This window comes from Cavia porcellus, unplaced genomic scaffold (genome assembly GCF_034190915.1).
Source record: "Cavia porcellus strain 051 isolate PalLab524CR breed Dunkin Hartley unplaced genomic scaffold, mCavPor4.1 scaffold_11, whole genome shotgun sequence".
In the NCBI taxonomy this organism is placed as follows: Eukaryota; Metazoa; Chordata; class Mammalia; order Rodentia; family Caviidae; genus Cavia; species Cavia porcellus.
In genome coordinates, this window is record NW_026947494.1 from 47,147,993 (window position 1) to 47,172,347 (window position 24,355).

A 24,355-nucleotide genomic window follows, 5' to 3' on the forward strand; every position below is an offset into this window, starting at 1 on the left:
GGGACACATCCTAGGTGGACCCATGTACCTCCTGTCGTATTGTGCCTACCTCACTGTATTAACATCAAAAATCAATTTGAGAAGGGGAAGACTAGGTACTCTTTGAAGATCTCCCCCTAATTTCTGAAGGCAGAGAACAACCTTAGATTGTCCAAAATGTGGCTGCTTGCTGCAGGATATTTTGGGAATAGTTGAGGAAAAAGGGTATGTATTCCTGGAACAATAGCATCAAAGCTTCAGGACTTTCAGCATGCTTTGTCTGACCAAGTGTCAAGTTGGTCCTCATCCCTCTGTATTACTCACTTTCCCATTGCTGGAACAAAATAGCCAACACTTGCGACTCAAAGAATGAGAGGTTTAGTTTGGCTCATGGTTTTCAGCAGATTTAGTCTGTGGTTGCTTGGATCCAAGGCAGAAGCAGCATAGTGGAAAGGCATGGTGGTGGAAAGCTGCTCAACTTTCAGAATCCAAGAAGAAGAACAAGAGAGGAAAAGCATGGGACAAGAATACTCTTTTCCACCTCATTCCCCATTGACTCACCTCCAATCAGGTCCCACCTTCAAATAGTGCAGTCAGCCTCTGAACTCATCAAAGAGTGAGTCCACTGATGAGTTTCCCCCTATCATTCTATCACACTCCAAACACATGAGACTTTGGGGAACATTTGAGATCTAAATTATGATTTTCATCCCTGGCCCCACAAGGCTTTTATTTATCTCATTATGAAAAATACGTTTAGTCAACTCTATGAGTTACCAAAGTCTTCACACTTCCTGCTTGGTTGAAAAGTCCAAGCTAACATCTGTGAGACTCAAGGCAACTTCTTACCTGTGATTCACTGTAAAAATCAAAACAGAAAGTTAAGTACTTCCAATCTGTTATGGCACAAGGAAAATTCCCATCCAAAAAGGAAGAATAATAGAATAGAAAGGAATCAGACCAAAAGCCAGCATGAAAAACATTAAATCCTGTAGCTTTGTGTCCAGGACCTGGGGTGGATTGTGGTGTGATGTGAGTTCCAAAGGACTTGAGCAGCTCTGTTCCTATGGCATTGATAGTTACAGCTCATGTGGTCTTTTTCTTGAGGTGATGCTGTTCACTGCCAGTGGCTTTCCTTAGCAAGTTCCACATTCCCATGTCTCTAACTTTCTAGGGTTATCACTGAACATTTGGCTTTACTCTCACATGTTCATGCCTGGCCTTCCAGACCTTCCATTACAATCTGATGAAAGTCCCTGACACCAAAAATCTTGATTTTGCATGCCTGAAAAACTACCACCACTTGAATGACACCAAAGTCTACCACCTCCTCAAGCAGTAGGCAGGGCCCCTTGGATAATGGCTCCAGTGACCTCTGAGTGACTGAATGACTAAATTTGGGGAAACATTTCCCTTTAGGCCCTATATAAGCAGGGTAATTTGGAGCTTTCTTCTCAAAGCACATTGAAAGTGTTTGCTCTTTTTTATGCCCTTGAACCTGTGAAGGGTATAGTCTGGCCAGTTACTGAGATGTTCACACCATCTTTCCAAGCCAAGTACTTGGCTTCTTTTTAATGGTAATCATTTTGAGCATCCCCAATTTCTTTGCTATACATTTATAGGCACATTCTTTGTCCTCAGTTTCAGCTCTCTCACTGTCTTCTCTTTCTCTTCTCTTCTCCTCTCTTCTCCTCTCTTCTCTTCTCTTCTCTTCTCTTCTCGTCTCGTCTCGTCTCTCTTCTCTCTTCTCTTCTCTCTTCTCTTCTCTTCTCTTCTCTTCTCTTCTCTTCTCTTCTCTCCTCTCCTCTCCTCTCCTCTCCTCTCCTCTCCTCTCCTCCCCTCTCTTGTTCTCCTCTCTTCTGTTTTCCTGTCCTTCCCTTCCCTCTCTCCCCTCCTTCCTCCTCCTCTCTTCTCCTCCTCCTCCCTCTTTTCTCTCTCTCTTTCGGTGTGTGTGTGTCTCTCTGTGTCTCTGTCTCTGTCTCTCTCTCTTCCCTAGTTATTACTGTAAATCTGACCAGAAGTAGCCAGCAGTACAAATGCCACATCCTGCATAGTGGGCTGCCTTTTCTTTTTAAAGATTATTTAGTTCACCATCTTTAAATTCAAACTTACACCAGGTCTTAGGATGTGAGCAAAATGTAGACAGGACATGGTCTCTAGTCTGATTGCCAATGAAGTCATACTTCTCACTTCAAACCTTCTATCTCTGATGTTTGTTGACTGCATTCCATCAGAATTCTGGTGTTCTGAAGTCTGATCAGAATCACCCATAAAGCTCTATACATAATATTGTAGGGTTTCTCTAGCCTGTGTTTGCAACGCTTTCCAAACTTTCCCTATAAACTATTTCTAAAAGCTTCATGTGTATAGTCAAGTATATGGTCACATACATGGTCAGGTACAGTCATAAGAAAAATTCTATTTCTCATTCTGTATTAGCTACTTTCCAGCCACTGGGACATAATACCAAACACCTGAAATTTATAGGTAGAGATAGGTTTATTTTTGTTTTATAGTTTTTTAAAAGATTCAATCCATGGTTTGTTGGTTACAAGAAGGTTATGGCATGGCATACATGCATGGTAGAGGAAAACTGCTCAACCCATGGAAACCAGATAGCAAAGTGAGAAAAGATAAGCCAGGAGCAAGAATGCAGTCTTCCACATTATGGTCCCCTTCCAGGAAGATTGTACCTCCTAACAGCATATTAAGCTACTGAGGTCATCCATGGATGAATCCACTGATAACTATAACACCTCCATGACCCAATCACTTGATACTTTTGGGGGACATTTTAGATCTAAACTGTAGCAAACTCTTTTTTTTCCCTACCATCCTTCTATTTTCCTCTTTCTTCAAGATCAAATATATTTCCACTTTCCACTGCTTGCTCACTTTACTCTTGATTTCTCTTTTCCTCTCCTATTAACTACTTGTTAGATCTTGAAGTCTGGAAGCATTTTTTCTCTATTCCTTGTCAGCTTAGTTTTCTATTCTTTGCCTCTGAACATGCTATAATTCAAAATGGAGATATGCCAGTGCTATTTCCACCTTAAGCAAAGAAAAGTTTGTTTCTCTCAGTTCTGGCATTTGCCACAGTGATTCTCAAATTTTCTGTAACTTATGAAGTTGTCTTAAAATTCCTAATGACTAAAGGAAACTGATTTCTATATGGAGAGGAGTATAGGGAGCCCAGGCTGTCAATCCTTCATCTTCCCAAACACTTCCTAGACAAAGACAGGAGGAGTTATCCTAGCAAATCATTTCTGTTTAAGAACTGGCAGGGTCGACCACATAGGGACACTTCTCTCTTTTTCTACTACTTATGGAAACTGCATAAAGTATCTTAAGACTAGATGATAGGGAAAAAGTAAAGGGGGAGATACAGGTTTAAGTTAGCGCACGTCATCCATAGTAGAATCTGCCATGACTGTAAAATATAATTTGTATGTTTGTGTACTAGTGTGACAAAAACTTAATATGAACATTATTTGAAGACAGTAAAGAGGAGCACATTAAAATGAGAGTAACAATTACAACTTGACAAATCTATAAAAATAATCTTGCCATTCTGAATAAAATTCCTTGTATTAATCCCAATCCATGAACAAATTATCATTTGGATTCTTGCTTTTTTATGTGTTTTTTTTTTCACTAGGTTATAAGCTACTATAGGTCATGATTTGTACGTTGTTTAGCTCACGAGCCCTAGCACCTGTCCTTATTGGTTATGATTGGCCCATAGTAGATATTTGTGCATGCTGGATCCTTGATTATGCATAATTATATCTAACAGAGTTAGACTTGTGCATATATATTTTATAAAGACTTAGTTTAGAAATCATTTTTAGTTGTATTACTAAATTTTATTAATTTATTTTCAGTTCTCATATTCATCTCATTCATCCTTCCCATTAATTTGATTGTTCAGGTTGAGGAATATTGAGTCATATCTTCTTTGAAAAGTTGAAAGGAAAGAAGATTACCTGGAAGAACTCTACCTTCCATGAGCCAATGCAACATTCTGGTTAAGACCATAGGCTCTGATGCCAACCTGCCTGGGTGAAAATCTGAATCAGCTCTATTCTAGAGTCTTCCTACCTCCCTTCCACTTCAATTTCTTCACCTCCAAATGGACACAGTTAGAATATTTACCTCATAATATAGCTATGAAAAATAAAATTCGTACTTAACACTGTACTTTATAGATAGAAAGGCGAGTGAAACATAATTTTAAAAAAAATTTGTGAATTACACCAAGTAAAAGCACATCATAGTTCTCATTGTGAATTGTTCTCACATTAATACCAGATTACTAAATTAAATTACTCTACCATCAGTAACTAGGAACATACCTCTCTGATTTCCTACCTGTGGAAAACTGGAAGTTGTGCGAGATGCTGGATGTGCTCCTGTTGTATAAACTTCATACTCAACAAGATACCAGATCCACCTCTCTTCCAAAGCAGCAGAAAAGAGCAGATGCAGTATACTAACCAGATATTAAAGGTTGCCAATTCCCAATGCAGAAAATAAAACAGTCATTTGTGATAAAGATTTCTAGTTGGAATAAAGGAACTGTTGTAGAGATAGTGAAGAAGCACAGACTGTCAGATAATTTGTGCAAAACAAAAACTTTTTGTGATAAAAGTTCACTGTTGATGTCAATTCAATTTGAGTGCCTCAGTAAGGTGAATGTTTGATGTAGGACAGTCTGAGAAGTGACAAAGAAGTTTACTGTCCTCGTGTCTAGTATAAATTGAAGAATTAGATGTCTTGTCCATCTGTCTTTGAGACATAGCACCAGAATACAGTCAGCCAGGTTCTGCATCCTCAGGTTCAACTAACCATAGTCAAAATTATTTGGAAAAAAATACATCTATTCTAAAATATATATAGGCTATTTCCTAAATAGTACAGTAGAATAATATTTACATAACCTTTGCATTATGTTAGATATTATAAGTATTCTAGAGATGATCTAAAGTATACTGGAGGATGTGACTAAATTCAGTGTTAATATATATTATTAGAAGACCCTAGCATCCGTAGGGTCCTGGCCCCAATCCTCCTTGCATACCTAGGAATGACTGCGCCTTTCTGAATGTAAAGGTAAGCACTGCTTTTCTGTTTTTCTGTAGAACAAAGTAGGAAAGGATGTATTAAAGTAGTGGAATGAAAAGCTTATAGAGAAACTCATAAGGAAGACTATCTCTTGTAAAACAAGGGTCATAATAGAGGAAGGTTGCGATCCATCCTGATGGAAGTTTTTGAAATGAATGCATCTTAATTTGGGTATAGTGATTTAAAGGGAGCAGAGCAGTGAATTGATTCAGACAGTCTCCTGCCTCCAATTAAAAATTTCCTTTAGTTATGTCATCTGGCAAGTGGCATAGATTCCTAAATTTACCGGAATGATTTCTAGAGCATTGGATATTTTTTTAAAGCCAGGCAGACAATTGTCATTTTGAGGATCAAATTCAGACTAATTGTGTCTAGCCCTAGAAACCTCCTGGGACTTGGCGAGTATTAAGCCCGTCACGACTAGGGTTCTGATTCTTCCTAGCTTCCTCTTCTGCCCCCGAGGCTATAGAACATTTGTCTCCAGAATAGTTGTCCCTGAGCTTTTACTTCCTTTTCTGATATATAAATGAAAATAAATGACCCCTTTGTTACAGTATGAGATGGCATTTCATGCTCAAAACGTAGTCAGTAGGGTATTCACGAAGAAAGCATTCACTACTTTGTAGAAAATGCGTGGAATTGCTAATGGAATAACAGGAAGTGACAAGTGTAACATTTATATTGATTTATATTATATCATGTTACATTTATGTTTATATAATGCAATTTAATTCTGGTTTTCTAATTTATAATTGTATTTGGAAATTATATTAAAGAAGACATGGAAAGTTTCTGAGTAACAATTAAGAATTAAATGTCATCAGATTAGGAAAATCTGAGAAAGGATTGAAGTGAACATAACATTATATTGACTGTCTGACTCTTTATTCCCAAGCCTGTAAATTTGGGGCTCTGAATCCACTTCAACTTGTGTAGCAGTCTTTCTTGGATGAAAGGTTATACAAAAGTCAAACATACCGTTTACCTGCTCGGCTTCAAGTAGATCTCCCTCGCGTTTCACTTGCCTAGACACTGCATTCCTTTAATTTTCCCTCTAGTTTCCCAGTGGAGGAGCTCCTGCCACCTCTGCTTTCCCTGTGTCTCAATCCTTTTGGAAACTGCACTCCTGACCTACTTGTTCATGTCTGTGTACAGCATATGTTCTGTTCAGGTCTGTCATGCCTTGAACTTTGAATCGTACCTTTTGGCTCATGTCTTCACATTTTCACGGCTTTATTAACCACCACATTGCTGTGCACTCTTGTCCCTTTATTTACTTGTACTTTATTGATTATGTTCTTGAAATTTCTGATCTGAATCCATGTTCCAGTGCACTGTACAGACTCTGCATTCACTGAAAGTGCCTTCTCTAATCTGTTTTCAACTATGCTAAATCATTTTCAACCTTCTCTGTAGTGAGGAAAGATTTTAAAAATGTGGCAAATCAAAATGAAGTGAGTCACACACAAAGCAGTGAATCCCAGTCCTTGCTGCCGTCTCCCTTCAGTCCACAAGGAGCACTGCTGCCCCAAGCAAGCACTGGCAGACCAAGGCGGAGAGGAGGCGTGGAGAGGTCCAACCTTCCTGGTTTTGGCTATGGCAAATCCTTCTATGTATTCTTCTTAAATTCATATCTTTGTGTAATCTGTATATATTCTCTACATCACCCTAAATGTTGAAAAATGATTTAGGGCATATGGAAACCAGAAGTCTGATTAGGAAAGGGCTTTTTATTAATATACCACATTATTGTTCTTTATTTTTCTTGTTAAATATATAATTAGTGAGCAGTAGCTATGGAAAGAATCATGGCATGTAGAAAAAGTGTTATCCAGTATTTTTAGTCAAGTAACAATTTTTCCATTTTTACTTCCCAGTTCAAATGGATTTTAATACTTCTTTTCAAATTACTCACCTCAGGCTTTTTCTTTTACATGAAAGTATGCTATTTGGAAAAACTAAAAGGCTTACTGATATTGTAGCATCATTTCTGGTTTGTTTGGGGTTTTTGCAGAGCGGGGGAGAGTTTTTTTTTTTTTTTTTTTTTTTTTGCAGTACTATCAAATTCAGGTCTTCACTCTGGCTACAAACTCAGGTTACATGAACAGTCTTAACACTGAGTGACATCCCTCCCAACTTATCTGATTTTTAGCACTCCAGAAGGAAATCAAGACAAAACACGTGTGGAACATTCAAGCACTACTCTATAATTCAGGCTCTATTCTTCTTTTTCTTCATTTATATATTGCTCTTTCTCTGCCTCTTTCTTTTTGCTTCCCTGCTATTACTGCCTTTAAATGACCATATATTCATTATCTCTGGGTATTCTGGTGCTAGAACTATACAACATCTGAAATTTCCATCCATGATACTTTTAAGTCATTTCTGGAATTTTCGCACAAAAAGATTTGACTGAAAAAGAATAGGTAGCATTTAGAGTAATTCATTAAATTTTGGACATACTATACACTTCAAAGTTAATATATTTCTTTAGTAAACAAATATTCCTAAAACAAAAAGACAGGAAGAGTGAAAAGTAGTTGGAGATACAAATTAATAGTTTGACATATAACATTCTAATTTTTTCCTACATGTATGTTCCACATTTTAGAGAGAAAATTCATGCTATATAAGCAACTGTGTATTTGCTTATATGTTATAAATCATTTCTAAAATATTTAAGCATACTTTGGAACCCTGGTTGTAAGCAGTAACATAGTAATAATTTATTTTACCAATCTCTTGTATCTGGCTTTTCTATTTTCTGATTATTTTTGTTGTTATAAATAACGAAAATTTCCAACGGTATAAATACTTCATTGAATTAAATTCCAGATAATAAAAACTAAGATTCTTACAGTTATGCTGCCAAGTTGACATACTGAATATTATTATTTTATACTCCCATCAAAGGATTATGTGATGCCCATTCCAGTAAGTTCTGCCATATTTGTCATGATTATTCTTTTGATTATCAATTTTAAATTCAATTTAGTTTTTCTTTCATTCTTTCAAGTGTATTTTTCAAATGTTTATTTTCTATTTCCATTTTTCTCACACAAGTTACTTTTTCTGTTGATGTGTGACATTTTTTTTTCCTGAAAGTAAATTTTCATGTTTGCTTTTAATTTTGTTTCTAGAATGCTTGTGGCCCACTTTTAAATAAAATTTTATCAAGTTACAGCTTTTAATTATTTCCCTAAAAAATAAGTGATTTCAAAGACAAGCTATCCTAATAAAAAAAGTCATCATGTAATAATAAATCCTTGTTCTTTTGAAATAATAACCTACTTTACAGTGCACACAAATATATGAGGTGTAAACATAATGGAAACAGCAGTCAAGACCAAAACTCTGCAAAAAAAAAAGCCAAAGTTAGAACACTAGAGCCACTAAGTCCAGAATAGAAAATAGCGGGTAACTGATATTATTTGTCACTTTGGGCATCATTTTGTTACAAGCTTTTAAAAAGAAGAATATGGAAAACTATTAGATATTCATAAACCAGTGGGCATTATCACCTGAAAATACTCTCTCTCTACAGTAGATTATGTAAGCAGGTATCTTTGAGGTCTTTGAGGCCTTTTCTGATGTTTAGCCTTAGCTGAGGTGGGCAGATCTGTGCTCCTCAAGCACACCACACAAACCTGTCTGCCCTTTACCAGGGCTTTCTCTGAGAGCTCAGCTGTGAAGGTCTATGCTGGCAAATGTGGCCTGGAGGTGAAATAGTGTGAATCCCCTCTGCCAGCTGAAGAGGTAATAGAGGACTGAAGTCATTGGATATATCCTGCACCCTTCCATTTTACAGGTGAACAATCCCAAAAAATCTGCATGCTTTTAAGAAAGTATCACAGAACTGAGACATTCTTGATCACCAAAGAGAATGAGAAATCAAAGAGGGAAAAAATAACATAAGGATGTGGTTTTTACAGACTTCATAATATATCTTTATGGGAAAATAAAGCTTTCACTATACAAATTGTGGGGTACACATTCAAAGAGAGTCCCTTTACTTCTCTTGTGTTCTGTCATGTCACCTGCCAGATAAAATAAGTTCTGCTTTTTAGGCTCTGTTTGTAAAGGCAAATAATGTTTTAGAAAGTGTATATGTTAATGGCACTTGGAAGATATAAAATCATATTTACTATTATATCTTAAATCCTAACGCCTCATGTGCCTCATTGGTGGGGGGGTTTGGAGATGACTGAATTGGGGATGTGTGACATTGGATCATCTGTGTGTGATGCTGGATTAGTCCACTGCTGGCTTTCTAGCTGCCCTGCGTGCTCCTTGACTCCCATGGCCATGCCATGGGCAAGTCCCTTTTACCTGCTGCCCTGTGCTGGTACCAGCTGACTATGGACTTCTATACATACTCTGATAGCAAAATAAACTTTTCTCTCTTTAATTTGTGAGTGTTGGGTATTTTGTCCCAGCAACAAGAAAGTAACTAAGACATTTGCTCAGAGATCTATTTTATAATTGTAACAGTGCTTACTTTTGTTTCACTAGTGTTTCATTGGCAGAGATTGCTAGAATTTTCAATCTTTGTGTCCCAAGGCTTTGTCAAAAGATAATTATTTTTAAATGTACCAGAGAACTCATTATATGAGAGTCTACTGTATACATAGATGTATGCAGATGCTCACTTAGGCTGTGTATGCTTTTTGCAGATACCTTCCATTCATGGTACCTTTAGACAGTGCACTCAATTTTTTCCTCATCCTTTTCCCAGTCCATCATGAGTAAAAAATGGGGGAGAGGGGGTCCTGAGTCCATCTTGAAGTCAAGCTCATTCCTGTATCTTAGAAAGAATGTCCCTCCAGCTTCTGACAGTAAACTTGTCTGCCTGTCATGGAGCTGTTTTGCACTCACCTATATCTCGGCCAGGAAGATAAACACCAGGAGTCCTGTGTATATACAAGAACTTTTAAAGTAGGATAGCCATTACCACTCTCTTTCCCCCAAGCCTTAAAAATAATCTTGAGTGGAGAGAAGATTTAGGCCATGAAATCATTTCATATTTTATTATTCCTGCTTGGGTAAACATTTATCCCACAAATGCCAGGAAGGGTGGCAGTCACCATTGCAGAGTGCTCCATTAAAATTTATGAGTCAACATACCGTGAGGAAGTAATTATAAATAATAATTACTTCCATGATGCTCAATGCTGCTTTTATTTGAGGCTGCCTTGCTTCAGGTGGTATACAAGATGCAGCTGAAATATCTGACTCTAAAAGTACTTTCATAATCATGGCAAAAGGATGCTGAAATGAAAGAAGAAAATAAAAGATATCTTTCAGAGACAGTGTTGTCAGAGAAAGTAGTTTCTCCTGCAGGATGCTATACACACTTTAAATATTAGAATAAAGACAGCAATCCTCTTGACATACACTGGGACTTGGGTGCAATAGTATAATTATATTAACTTTCCAATTACGTGATTAGGGAAACTTCCAAAAGTAATTTTAATTGATAGTATTTTACAATCTCGTTTTATGATTTTCATCAGAGCTTTCCTTAGCTTTTGATTTTCTCATTAAACCAAGCATCTTGGAATCATGTTAGTGAATAAACCCTTTCACTACCTGGAAGTCTGACTGCCATAAATGGCAATCAGCTTTATGTAGTAGCTTGTGGTATTATTTGATAAATTTATCAGAGCAAGAGATAGATTAGATAGATAGATAGATAGATAGATAGATGCAGAGATAGATACAGAGATAGCAGAGATAGATAGATGGATAATTTAACAGACCAATGGACAGAGAGATAGAAAAAATGAGTTTTGTCCTTAAAGAATGGAAGATGGGATAGTTCTGGGTCAGGCTACCTCCAGTGGTCAATAATATAGAATAGGAGGGCCACTGGAACATCTTCCTGTCCCTCAGAATCCTCTCACCTAAATCATCCCTGCCAATTTCCATGCAAACAAGCCCAATGAGAGATATCATTAAGATAAACAAAAACTCATCTAGGATAACAGGAGAAAAGGTTATGGGATTGTGCCCTAATTATTGTTCATATCAAACATGGCATATGTTGTTCTCAGCACTTCAGAAAAAAAATACCAATATCTTTATCATAAAATATACCATAATTTTCAGAACAAATCTCATACATTTCCTTTTGTGCAATCTGTCTTGAAAATGTGCACAACCTTCCAGATGTTAATTTTTATAATACCGTTTCAAATTTAGCATACATTTCCCTATTTTAAAATGTTACAAAGAATGATTGCTTTCCTTGTATAGCTACAAAGCTTATATAATTCATATATGTATATATATATACATACACACATACACCTGCACTTACCCTAAAAAACCTTTCTGGCTGGTGTGATGAGAGAGGGTTACTGTGTAAGACAACTTTCACTATCACTAACAGAATCACTGCTATTGGTTCAATGGAATCTTTTCCTTTTTGTGCAGCTTGTAGAAGGACCCTATTTAGTGACACTTGTTCTTGCCTTCTTTGGAGGATCTCATGGAAATGTGACATTGCATTGCTGTTAGATTCATTGCTTGCATGGCTACAGCCTTATTTGGGTGGTGCTTTTCAACAAAAGCTTGCAGTTTCCCACATTTTACACATCTCTCTAATCTCATTTGAAGTGAAGGATTCCTCTGCTATTTTTTCCCTCCTCCTCTGCAGATGAGATCTCTATAACTTCTTGCTTTTGGGGAATTATCACTCATAATCTGGCACAGAGAAAGAGAGAAAGAGTGAGAGAGGCAGACAAACAGGGACAGAGAGAGAGACTACTAGCTCATTTGTAATCAGGTGACATTCTGCATTATGTACCACTCATTATTTCAAGATGTCACTCATTATCAAATTAAAATTTGTTAGAAATATTTGCTTGTTTTGTGTAATTTTTTTAGAAACCAGAGCGCTCTCCTCTTGGGGGAAAAAAAGCAAAACAACACTTGATCCTAACAAAGAGTGGGTAGCAAATGCTATGCATTTCCCAAGGGGAGCACATTCTCAACATCAGCGTCAGATACAGCATGGAACTTGGAGGACAGAGAATATGCCAGCGGTGGAATCAGGGCCTGCGATAAGTGGTGCAGGAAAACCTTCTTTTGGGAGGGTTGCAAAGGTATAGCTGCTTTGCATACATGTGGCCCAAAGTCAGTACACATTTTGAACTTACATTCTTTTGACAAGAATTAGTCAAATGGCCATACCTGACTATAAAGACTGCGGAGTGGTGTTTCTTTAGACACTCTGAGGCAAAAAGCAAGTTTTTGGTAAATGCCCATAGACTATCTCCTTTTCCCTCCAGCCAATCTGCTGTGGTTTCTCTCTTCCCTTTCCTGCCAGGCTGCTTTCTACTTTCAAGTAGCTACTTTCAAGTAGCCATCTCCTTTTGCTGTGTGTGCACTTGCTCTTCATTTTTACTCAACTTGGCCAGGGAAATTGTTCACGCTAAGGCTGGAAATGATATTCTAATTATCACTATACGGACCTTCTCAGGTCTCATCTACTCTCAGCCAGCTTGATCTTGAGTCTATTTGTGTTATATGGATTAAGTTTTCCTGATGGTGACAGTTCTCTCTGCCCATTCCTGTTAGTTCATTTTTATTAATATTAATAGTTTTTTTGGTCCCACTAATATTAGGACTTCCTCTTTTTTTTTCCCTGTGATCTTGTGTGTTCAACCTTTATGTGCTTTTCCTCAGTGATTTATTTGAGCTTTTTGTATCTCCAGAATCATAATCCCTGATTCTGCTTTCTGAACCATCTATGAGACCCATTGGACAGTGTCATTAAGTTTCCATAAAAACCTGGACTTTTTCTCCCTGGCTCTGAAGTCCTGAAATGTTATGATTATTTATGGTTTTTTCATTACCAAGCACTAGATTAGCATTTTATGTGCATTCTGTCCTTCAATCCACATAGCACTTGTACAGGTCAAAACCTAATGTTCCCATGAAAGCTAACTGAAACTCAAAGAAGTTTCAATTACCCTGTAATGGCCCACTCTGTCAGTGACTGAGGCATCACTTGAATCCCAGTCATGGCACTCAGACTCTTTACCTTAGGCTGCTGTCACACTCAATTTCTCATAAAATGATTAAATCGTTTGTTGTTCTGTTACTTTACATGTGTGATTTTAGAAGGCCAGCAATTTGTGGAAAACAAAACAGTATCTCTTTAGTAATTTTTAACACACTGTGATAGAGATGGAAATTAATGGTAATTTTCTTAATTAATTTTGTAATTTGTATTCAGTTTTGTTCTGTGACTTGATAATGCTATGTCCTGGTTGACTTGGCTCTCAAATTCTATAAATTAAGTAGAAGAGCAATTCCTGAATGCTGTATATGTAGCAAGAAACAAATCATACTTTATTTGGTGTTCTAAAAATAACTACAAGTGTTACCAGAAGCAGAATAGCTGAGCATACATTAACAAAACAAAACAAAAAACAAAGAAAACTGGCCAACTTGATTCTGGTGTCAGAATCAAGCACTTAGAGCACTTAAAATGTTCATTCCATACTGAAACAATATTAGGTATTTTAAAAAGACAATGCTCTTTTAGCTATTATTAGGTGTCTTATTTTATCTGTAATAGTATTCAACTATGTGCTCCATTCTGGAGAAATCAAAGGATACATCTTGATAGTTATCAGATTTTTTATGATGTATAATTGGTAATTAGTTGCAGACTATTGGCAAGTGTACTATATTTTCCTTTTGGAAATTTAGGCAAACTGTATTTAGTTGAAAATATACATTAAAGTGTCAGTTTGGTTTCCAGGTTGAAGCATGATTGACAGTAATGGTTTTCTACCTTTCAAGCTATTACATGTAACCTTCTAAATTCCTTGTTATAAATTGCCTGTTTCTGAAATCATGCCTTTGTGTGGCCACATCCAATTAATTACTGTGCCATTTCTGCAAAGGCTTCCTGCCTCACTTTCCATAAAATAGTTCATTAGCTTTGCAGGGATTTTACTTCAACACTATATTTAGATTGCCCTCCCTGGGATATTGTAAACAGAGAAGTGAGGTCCTTGGGAGGAAACAGTAGGACTAGAAGAATAATGATAAATAAATACCTGACTAAAATGGCTCTGGGTTGTAAGAAACAAAGCATGATGATGCTATTAAGTCAACAGTTCTGCTTTTCTAGCAGAACTTTTTCTTCACATGATTATTTTAGGCACGTAATGCTTCAGTTTCTTCAACCAGAAGTTTTATTGTGCCTCTCGGGATGCAATATCTGTTGTTCTTGTTATTATGGTCAAAATGTATTAAAGCTGGATATTAAATCCTAGTAGATATATTGTGGTTGGGAGCTGGACTTACTAACTGCATGTAAGGAGCAAGTAAAGTGACTATGAGAAAAGCAGTTGACTGAGATCACAGTTATGGTGTATGAAGCAAGGGCAGAGAAAAAAGCATTGGAGTCTGGTGGAGTAGAATGAACGGTGTGCGTCCTGAATGAACTACTTCAGTTCTTTGGGCCTTAGTTTCACTTTCCAGATAATTAAAATATAAAGCTATGATTTCTAAAGTCCCTGTGGTTCTAGCTTTCTATGTTTCAGTAGTGGGTCAAGCTAAACCATTCACCATGTTTAGAATCGCCATTAGTTCACAGCCAAATCATCCCATCATGCAAATAGTGTGACTTCATATTAACAGAGATTACTGTTGAAAAGGAGCATCAGACTAGGTCAGGTGCAGCGTGCTCAACCTAACCCTATGATCAGGCATTACTGTTACTAATCCCCACCGAGACCTGGAAGTTAGGATATGTGCTCAGGAACATACAGCTGGTAAATAGAAAGCCAGGATATAGAACTAGGTATCCAGTGCTCTTAATGGTGACACATCTCACAAGGCAACATTGATATAACTATATTCCAGAAATTTTACAGTGTAAATAACAGAAAAAAACCTCTCTTCCATGTCTGAGTTTTGAAAAAAAAAAAAAAAGGGAAAAACTAATTAAATAGATGGAGCTTTAAGAATCACTAATTGGAAGGCTTTATTAATTGGAGGTGGTGTGAGTACCCCAAGAGTCAGGTAGATTTCTCCCCCAGTGACAGAAAGCGCTGGACCTCCTTGGCTGCCCTGAAGCAGCAAGTCCTCCTGAAACCCTCAGTTCAGAGAAACAGAGCGCACATCAACTCCTGCAGGATGGATTTTGTTTGCTTGTTTTTGCTTTCTCTGTTCTCTCCTAATTAGATTGAGCCTCTCTGAATGGGGATGAGTGAGGAGGAGAGAGATGCTAGGAGCCTTGCACTTACTGATGGTCTTACGTGGAGAGGAAAACCAGGACTTGAGAAGAAGTGTTTCCAGCCAATTTCTCTGGTTGTTAATTTATAATTTATTTTCTCATTTCATGCTGCTTCTGGTGTTAAAATTGTTCAGACTGTTTTGACCAATTTAAAAGAAACTGTTACAACCAAAGCTAGTGGAGTCATTCATGCTATGCCTTCTGTCCCTTTCACACCGGTAAGCAGCTCCAGCAGGAGGATTAGACCAGCTCAAAGGGGCACAGAGTGTGGAAACACTGTCCCCTAACTCATCCAAGAGCAGAAGTGCTGATTTTGCTATGTGTTGGTAGTAACCCAAAAATGAGTTGATAAGGCAAGTACTATTCATGAGACAGTGATTTATGATCAAAAGCAGCTGTCATTTGAGGAGCTCAGTTTCCAAGAGTGTCCAAGGCAGTGGGGACATTGGGAAAGGGAAGGGAAATGGTGGAGAGGAAGCCTCTTGCATGACTCCAAGACAGGCAATAGACATATGAGGCTCAAGTGAGACTGAACAGATCTTCCCCTTCAAAGTGCATAAGGCTGCAGAATGTCAGCAAATCCCGAGGACTGATGGTTACCACCACAGCATATAAATTGAGAGATCACTGCACTCAAGTTTTCTCTTGTAGTTTTCCTAAATGAATTGGAAAAGCATATATTTCCATACCAATCATATGTCTCACTCCTAATAGAAAAAATACATTTTAGATTTATACAGATGCATGAAATACAACTATCTGGAAGTACAGGGAAAAATGCAGCACCAATTATTTTTTAAATAGAAGAATTTTGGGGGAGTCCTAGGGGTCTGTTTAAAAGCAACAGAAAAGTAAGAATAAAAGTATAATATTAATCCACCTGTCTATCCACCAGTGCTTCCATCATGTATCTAGCCTACAGATTTGCATTGTGAGCACCTGCTATGCCACACATTGTGTTCAAAGAAGAAGAATATACAGCTCTGCCTTCTCAGGAGTGAAACCGTGAGACAAGATCATTGTTTGCAGTTTGGATAACTAGATAGTATATGTCGTGGAGCACTTCTGTGAGAACGGTGCAGTGATGCTTTCTGGAAAAACTGAATTCTCTGAGCCTTCAAGTCAAGCAAGATTAATTGATTAGTGGGATGAAGGCAGGGCATTCCAGGCAGAAGGAAGAGAATGAAGTCAAGGTGAGCATGAGGCTTCATGTAGCACACAGCTCAGATGTGACTCGTCAGGGTAGGATAGAACGTGAGTGACTATGATTAGTCACTGCACTCTAGGAAAGGAGAAAGTGATCCTAGAAACACTTTCATTCACCTTTCTTTTATTCCTGCTGTGCGTTGGGCAGCACAATACCTAGTTTCTGAAGCCTCAGTAGTATTTCAATGAAATTAATCATTTTCTAATTACTGAGACACAATACTTGTCCGCCACAATTTAAAGGAGAAGATGTTTCTTTGGGCTCATGTTTCAGTCCATAGTGGGACAGCTCTGACGGAGAGTAGCAGGGCACAGGGACCTACAGAGGAAAAGCTGCTCATGTCATGGCAGCCAGGAAGAAAAGGAAGAAAAGAGGGGAATCTAGAAGGGTGATATGAGCTCCTAAATTACATCCCCAGTGAACCATCTCTCCCAATCGTATGTCGCCTGCTAACGGATGTCACCTATGTCAACCCTGTGATTCAGTCACCATCCAAAAGCCACACCCATGAGTGCATCATGCCACTGAAAGATATTATTCCAGATCTAAAGCATAATTTAGATTTGCTATTTTAAAAATCCATCGGATTAGGCACTTAACCAATTCAAAGAGAAGCTAGCTTTCAAGATGATAAAAGCCCTTAGATACCAGCTTTTTAGATAGTAAGATACTTAGACTATTTTCTGCAAAGAAAATAGTTTTGGGTGAGTAATGTACTCACCCAAAACTTTGACTTATGTACTTTGGTTGACAATTTCTGCCTTCAGGCACTCATACAATGATGTTTGAGAGCAGATGGTATTGTGCTGAGTCCAGGATAAGTAAATACCATAGGAATTTTTTAATGACGCAGTGAATTTAAAGATAATCCTAGCCCTAAGATTTAATGCTACACAGAGCCTCTCATGTACCTGAGTCAACTGCATAGAAACTAAAGATCACAGTATTTCTTTAACACTGATTGTAATACAGCACTTTTGACATTATTTCACACTTTATAGCAACTGTTTGAGGTTAAATGAATGTTGTTTTCCATAATTTATAGATTTAAAAACCTGACAGTCAAAAATAATAAGTAACAGTATAGGAAAAATGATACCACTCTCATATGATGAAAACTGGACTTTAAATGTTACAAAATAATTGCATGTGTTTGAGTTGATTGCTTCTCTGGATCACAACTGTACTTCCACTGGGAAGTATAAACTCTAACAAAAAATTGGCAAAGCCTTTCTAAGAAATAAGATTCGGTAGTTATGGAGAATTCTATGTCATGGATCCCAGGTTGACCCCTGAAATTACCTTTTACTTTAGTTTTCCTCAATGTACTGTGAATACAAAGATGAACAAGACTCTTTCCTTGGTTTCTCCCCTTACCCAGACTGCAATTATATGTGATTGTGTGGGTTTGGGATTTGTGACATGAACTTTTGATATGAACTGAAGCCTCTTGCGGTTCTCTGTAATGTTTTCGTCATGTTCTAAAGTGTAAGAAAGCAGAAAATGAAACCAAATAAAACTCAGTCCCACTTTTTGAAAAGAGTAGGCCACAAGATCCAAAGATTATTTGTTTAGATCATTACCTTAAAGTCTTTGTAGAATGTTTGGCAGCCTCACAGGAAGACAAGCGAATCTGGAATCTCCTCACATTCACCGCTGTGAAATGTATGCACTAAATGCTGAAATATTCTTATGGCTAGAGTCCCAAACTAAGGTAGTTTAATTCAATAATTTTCTTAGGCATGCCAAGTGCAATTTTCAGTATCTTGGGGGGAATTTTCCTAAGCAGCTCTCCTTAAAACAATGTAACCTCCACCTACGTCCTCTTCAACCTGTAGCTTCAGGTTTTCCCTATCAGGGGGTGAACATAATCTTACACCTGGTACTTAATCACTTAGACTGTGCACAAAACATTTCTTTCCTTCAGTTATTTGACCAGGACTAGTCACATGGTCCCACCTAGCTCAAAAGGAAGTTCAGAAACATTTGGCAAGGCAGCCGCTTCCTAGCACACATCTTAGTCATTCAGCTATAATGCTACAGTAAATAGTTGCTGTCTCAAGTTCTTGAAGTGCATTTCCACCAGCAGGTCCCCGGGAAGGCCTGACCTTCCCTCTGTGCACCACAGTCTAGAAGTTAATCACCCAAGATACTATTTCAGAGCTCTGGCATCTTTTCTGATTGGCTGGTGTCCATTTGGTACTGTTTGTTAAATATTTTGCATATCACTTCCTTACCCAAATGAGTTTGCAAGTTCTGTTTTTCCAGACTTATGCTTGTACAGTCATTGTCCCCTTATTTCAGATCTTACTCTCCCTGACACAGAACCTTTGGACTTAATATTTGGAACACACTTGAAATCCTCCATCTTCTCTTTCCAGGTTACAGACCTATTCTCTAACTTGCTTACTTAAAAACTATGATTCTTCTCCTTATTTTCTGCCCATTTCCCTCCTAAGTCTACTAACCACCAAACACGGGGATCCCATATTCCTCTAAGGCACTCAGAATCTACATAACCTCACTTAGATCCCTCCCTGTCATGCTTCACCACACCAGACACAGACTCCTGGCGTCTCCTCCCTTGCAATCTCCCTGTCAGTTTTCTAACAGCAAAGGGATATTTCCATCCCCACCTCATCAAAATCTGTCTGGCCAATGTTAAATTTCCTGGGAACTCTGAACTCTATTAGCTAAAGTAATGAACATGTCTCTGCTAATATTTTAATGGGCTGCCCATCCATATTTGCCAGACAACTGGAGACAGCTGAAGATAAAGCCTCTGCAGCTCTATAGCAGTGCCAAACTACGCTGTTCTCCCCTGCCTATGACAGACTCTGATGATTTATTCTTTCTTTTCTGCATTTCTGACTTCCTGCTTTTCTGTTTATAATTTACAATTTATATGCAAAGAATTTTCAACATCTGATCATTACAAACTGAAAAACTGCATAATGTTGCCCTTGCAACCCTAATTACATGGATTTAATATCTCAACTGACACAGCCAGGGACACTTTAAATGAACAAACATTAAATACTGGCTCTGCATCCAATTACGTTTTCTTAAAAATGCAATAGCCATTGCTAATCCAGGTGTCCATTAAAATTTAAGGTAAGATGTATCTTGTGCTGGGAATTTAGTGGAGTCTAACAAAGAGAGAAAATGAGGGAAATAAATTGAGAGAACAGGAGAGGGGGATGGTAATATGGGCTGTATAGCTAGAGAACAGAGTGGCAGCCAGGAAAGATAGAAAGAATGAAATGTAAAATGTTAGTTTTTTGAATGAAGAATGAAGAATAATGAAGGATGTATTTAGCTAATAATCTGGTATCTTGAGTAAGAAAAAATCTCGAGAGCTTGTGATACATTTGATAATTGACATGTGTATTATACATCAACTTAATATAATCAAGTCTTTCACACTTCATTCAGCAGCTTTTATAATTATAGTTATAAATGATAACTAGGGTAGCTACTTCTTGAAATACAAGTATGGTCATATTTCCTACATGTCTATTTATAATTATTTATGAGTCTCTTATAGCTGTATTTCTGCAGATGGTTGAGGATAGATATTAATATCCATGATTCCCCTATGACTTGTTGAGAATTATCTAGGAAAATTCTGAGAATCACATGGAAAATAACTTTCATAATATTTTTCTACATTCCACAGGAGCTAGTAATGTCTTTGCTGTATAGCTTGCACTAACATTTAGGCCTATAATATGGCACTGCCCTGAGAATATTAAACTTGAACAAATCAAATTTTATTTAAAATCAGATTATTTCTATTTACCACGGAACCTGCAGGATCAGCAATAGTAAAAACAACCTCAGAGCTATGTCAAGTTGCAGAGTGGTGGATGGAAACATTGATCTTCTCTAGCTGTGACCACAGAACTATTTACTTAATCATAAATGACACTGTGTCTATGTGTGAAGCTGTTAGTAATTCTTTAGATCAGCTGAGTGACAGCAATAACAGAGGTGATAGAAAAGGTAAAGGTGATGTTGACTTAAGCATTCATTTAGGGGCTGGGGATTTAGCTCAGCGGCATAAGCACCTGCCTTGCAAGCAGGCGGTCGTGAGTTCGATCCCTGGTACCGATAAAAAAGTTAAAAAAAAAAAAAAAAAAAAAAACAAAAGCATTCATTTAGTCCACACTTTTAACACCTTTTTGTGCCGTGCATTGTGCTAGACTCTGAGACTGAAGTAGTGAACAGAGCTGGCATGAGCCTTACAACCAAAGCTCACAAAGACGTGGCGCAGTAATTCTGAAGGAGATGAATGCTGTGTAAGCTTGAATTAAGAAACATGGCCCAGTCTTGGGGGAGAGCTGTGAAGGAAGTCTTGTGACTTATTATTAATTTTTTCAGTTTTCCCTTAAAATTGGAATATATTTTATAGTATTCTCTAATGAATGTGTCCTGTAAAGTAAAACTTCACAGTTTGTGTTCTCCAAGGGAAAGAAAGGGTTCATTTTCTTGTAAAACTTAATGAGTTAGATGTGCTCTTTTCTCCATTGTCTACAGTAGAGATGAAATCATTGTTAAATGAACTGTATAGTAGACGTATTTTTCTAGCCCAGGTTAGAACATAGCTCGAGGTTGCCTTATTCCCCTGGGAAATAAGAGGACAGATGCTGTTAATTATGTAACACAACACTGAATTCCCAACCTCTGGGATCGGGACATACACATCTGTATAAGGTTTTTCCCCTTTGATTAAAAAAAAGGAAAAGATAAAGACAGAAAATGTGAGATAAATGTGTGATGGCGGCTTATAGATTTTTGTATATGAAGCATGTAAATAAGATAAAAAATTTAAATAAATTCTAGAAAACTATGTGTCCAACAAATTAGGTGTCTTTTTAGTTTAAAATTACTTCAATAAAAATGTTGTTAATCATTATACTATGCTTAAAATATATTTGTTTATATTTCATTATGTCAATTTCATAAACATAGATTGCGTTTTAAATATTTGCCTAGCAAGCCAGACAAAAAGCTAACAAAGTAATATAATAAAGAATATACAAAGTTTTTCTAAACACTGGTCCAAAAATTCTCCCTTTATATTCAAATTAATTGTGAGCTGTAAAAAATATATGAAACAGCTGATTTTTCCTTATTCTTATTTTAGAATGCTCTGTTGGTTGTTTCCTGAGTTTATTGTCTCCCTATAAGTTTTATTTATCTTTAAACAGCCAATCTATTGTTATAATTATTATAGATATTCTTATAGAAAAAAACAATGCAAGTATACTTAAGGAAGTAAATAAAACTGGTCAATGATTTTACCCCGTGCTCATGAATATGTAATTATTATTTAGTAATGTATCTTTGTGTGTGTACTCAAACTTACAGAACGAACCACACCATTTTATACAAATGACATGCTGTACAGTATTCTTTGGTTGTCATTTTACTCAACAATATTTTATCTTTTTAAAGCACGCTTTATATATATAAAGGATTTTAATTCTTTGATATGTGAATTGCAGATATTTTTCTAGTATTTCCTTTATAAATCAGTTTTCAATAAAAAGCTATAAATGTTTAGAAACTAATATAAGAATGTAAGATGTTAAATATATTCACCTATATTGTCATCTTCCTTTTGTTTTTACTTTTTAAATCTTTAAATTTTTGTTTCTTATAGAAAGTATTCTGAGAAAGGAAATATCAATTCAGGTTTATGTTTACCAAGTTATTAGGTTATTGTCCAGTTCTATTGATTGAACAATTGTTTTTCTTCTTTGTTTTGGCATGTCATCTTTGTTTTTCCATTATATGTTTGGCTAAATTTCTGCATACTGCTTTCATTGATCTCTCTAATGTTATGCTGGAACCTGGCTTTAATTACTCCAGTTTTGTAATATGCTTCAATATCTGGAAGAGTGCTTTCTTTCTCAATATAGTTTATTGTTAGACTTTTCTTTAATTCTTCTGGATTAACCACAGAAATTTTATCTTGGCTTACAAAATTAAAAATCTATGGGGTTTTATTTTTATTGCATTGAATTATGAAGCAATTTAGGAAAAACTGATGGTTGTATAATTATGTAAAGAACAGTTAGTGAAACATTCAGCTCTTAGTGAGCACTGAAGCATGCAGGGCAGACAGGAGTTATTTGCAAACATTCAGAAACAATTGTCTTAGGTTGGTACGTAAAGCTGTGGAAAGATTTTATACTATTTGAAAGAGAACTTACTGTAGAGTTTTGTGCATACTAAGCCTCATGATCTTCTACTACATGTCAGCTACTTAAAGTTCCTGTTATTCATAACTGCAGCCTGAAGATAGAAAGCATTTTAGATGAAATAGTGTCAGAAATGAAACAACACTATAAAAATTCATATTTTGTGACTAATTTAATGTTTTCTGCATTTGCTTATTCTTCACCATGATCTTTCTGGCCTGATCTCTTTAGACTGCTCTTTTAGTTATATGAGCTCATGTGGTATTTACCTTTGATTTTAAAGTTTAGCACAATTTAAGTTTATTAAGCATTCGTAGATCTACTACTGAACTACAGTGTGTCATGCAGGAAATGAGTTATTGCTTGGAGACCATACTTTACCCAAAGGAAGTTATTTTTAAAGGCAGATAACGAAAATGCTTTTCATGGTCAAAGATTGATGGTTTGTTTCTGGAATGCTCAGCAAGTTGAAATATATTTTCAGTTGGAATATAGTTTAAACTGAGGAATAAAAAAATCCACAACAATGGAAGATTTAAACCTAACTTTTCAACTAAATTATTTGACAAATTATTTATCCAGCTGTGGCATTAACACTTAAACATTTTAAGTCATATGAATAAGTTCTAAATTAGAGAAAATATGTACATAATTACTTATAAAGTAAATTTTCAAAATTTTGAGTGACACTGTCAAATTTACATGAGAAGCTTTTGCTGAAAACATATTAAACATATTAAAACATGAAAATATATTAAAAAACAGACTGTAAATCAAGCAGCAGTGAAGTTTATTCATATCATTCTTTCCTTTCTCTTTTATCCCAGCTTGTTTTGAAAATCTTTGAATACATAATTGTCTTCAGAAGAATGCTTTAACAGAAGCATTAGGTGGGAATTTAGCTCAGTGCTAAAGCACGAGGTCATGAGTTTGATCCCTGGTACCAAAATAACAGTAAGAATAATAATGATGACAAAATGGTCCAGAAGCATCAGTGCATTATTCTTTCATTCTCTACTATTGAGTGACCATTGTGTCCTAGGCACACTCTCACTTGATAAGGGATATGTCATAAAAATTCCTCAGAGAAATAATTTTTATGAGGAAGATACAAAACTAAGTAAAGGAAAATCTACACATAATTTTAAGTGTTTAACACACATAGAGTTTCAGTGATTAAGAATCTTATACACACACAGAATCTATCTTTCACTATAAACAGTTTTATTCATACCAGAATAAAAGAGACAGAGAAAAAATTACTGGATCAATTCTGTGTCTAAAATTTTCCTCTCATGCTTTCAAATTATGTACATTAATGAGAACAAATAAAACCATCTCTACCACCCAAATGTGCATCACAATTAAGGTACAGCGATACAGACCTTTGGGAACATTGTAGTTAAATGTCCGTCCTTGTGCAACTACAGATAAGCCTCATCCAGAGAAAAGGAGTAAAGTCTTTAGCGGAGGGATTTACATGATCATTGCAATAACTTGAAAACACAAATAGGTTAGGGGGCCAAATTGTACTTAAAATACATGTTTTGACAGAGTACAAATCACAAACTTAAGAAA

General features: G+C 36.5%; 1 protein-coding gene and 1 long non-coding RNA gene across 3 annotated transcripts in view; one reads left to right on the forward strand and one right to left on the reverse strand.

The window, feature by feature from the left end:
* Positions 1-24,355, forward strand: part of Rab3c (RAB3C, member RAS oncogene family) — a 254,491-nt gene that overhangs the window by 45,842 nt on the left and 184,294 nt on the right. The window lies entirely within an intron of this gene.
* Positions 1-24,355, reverse strand: part of LOC134478100 (uncharacterized) — a 38,306-nt gene that overhangs the window by 11,582 nt on the left and 2,369 nt on the right. The gene's annotated exons all lie outside the window — the stretch shown is intronic.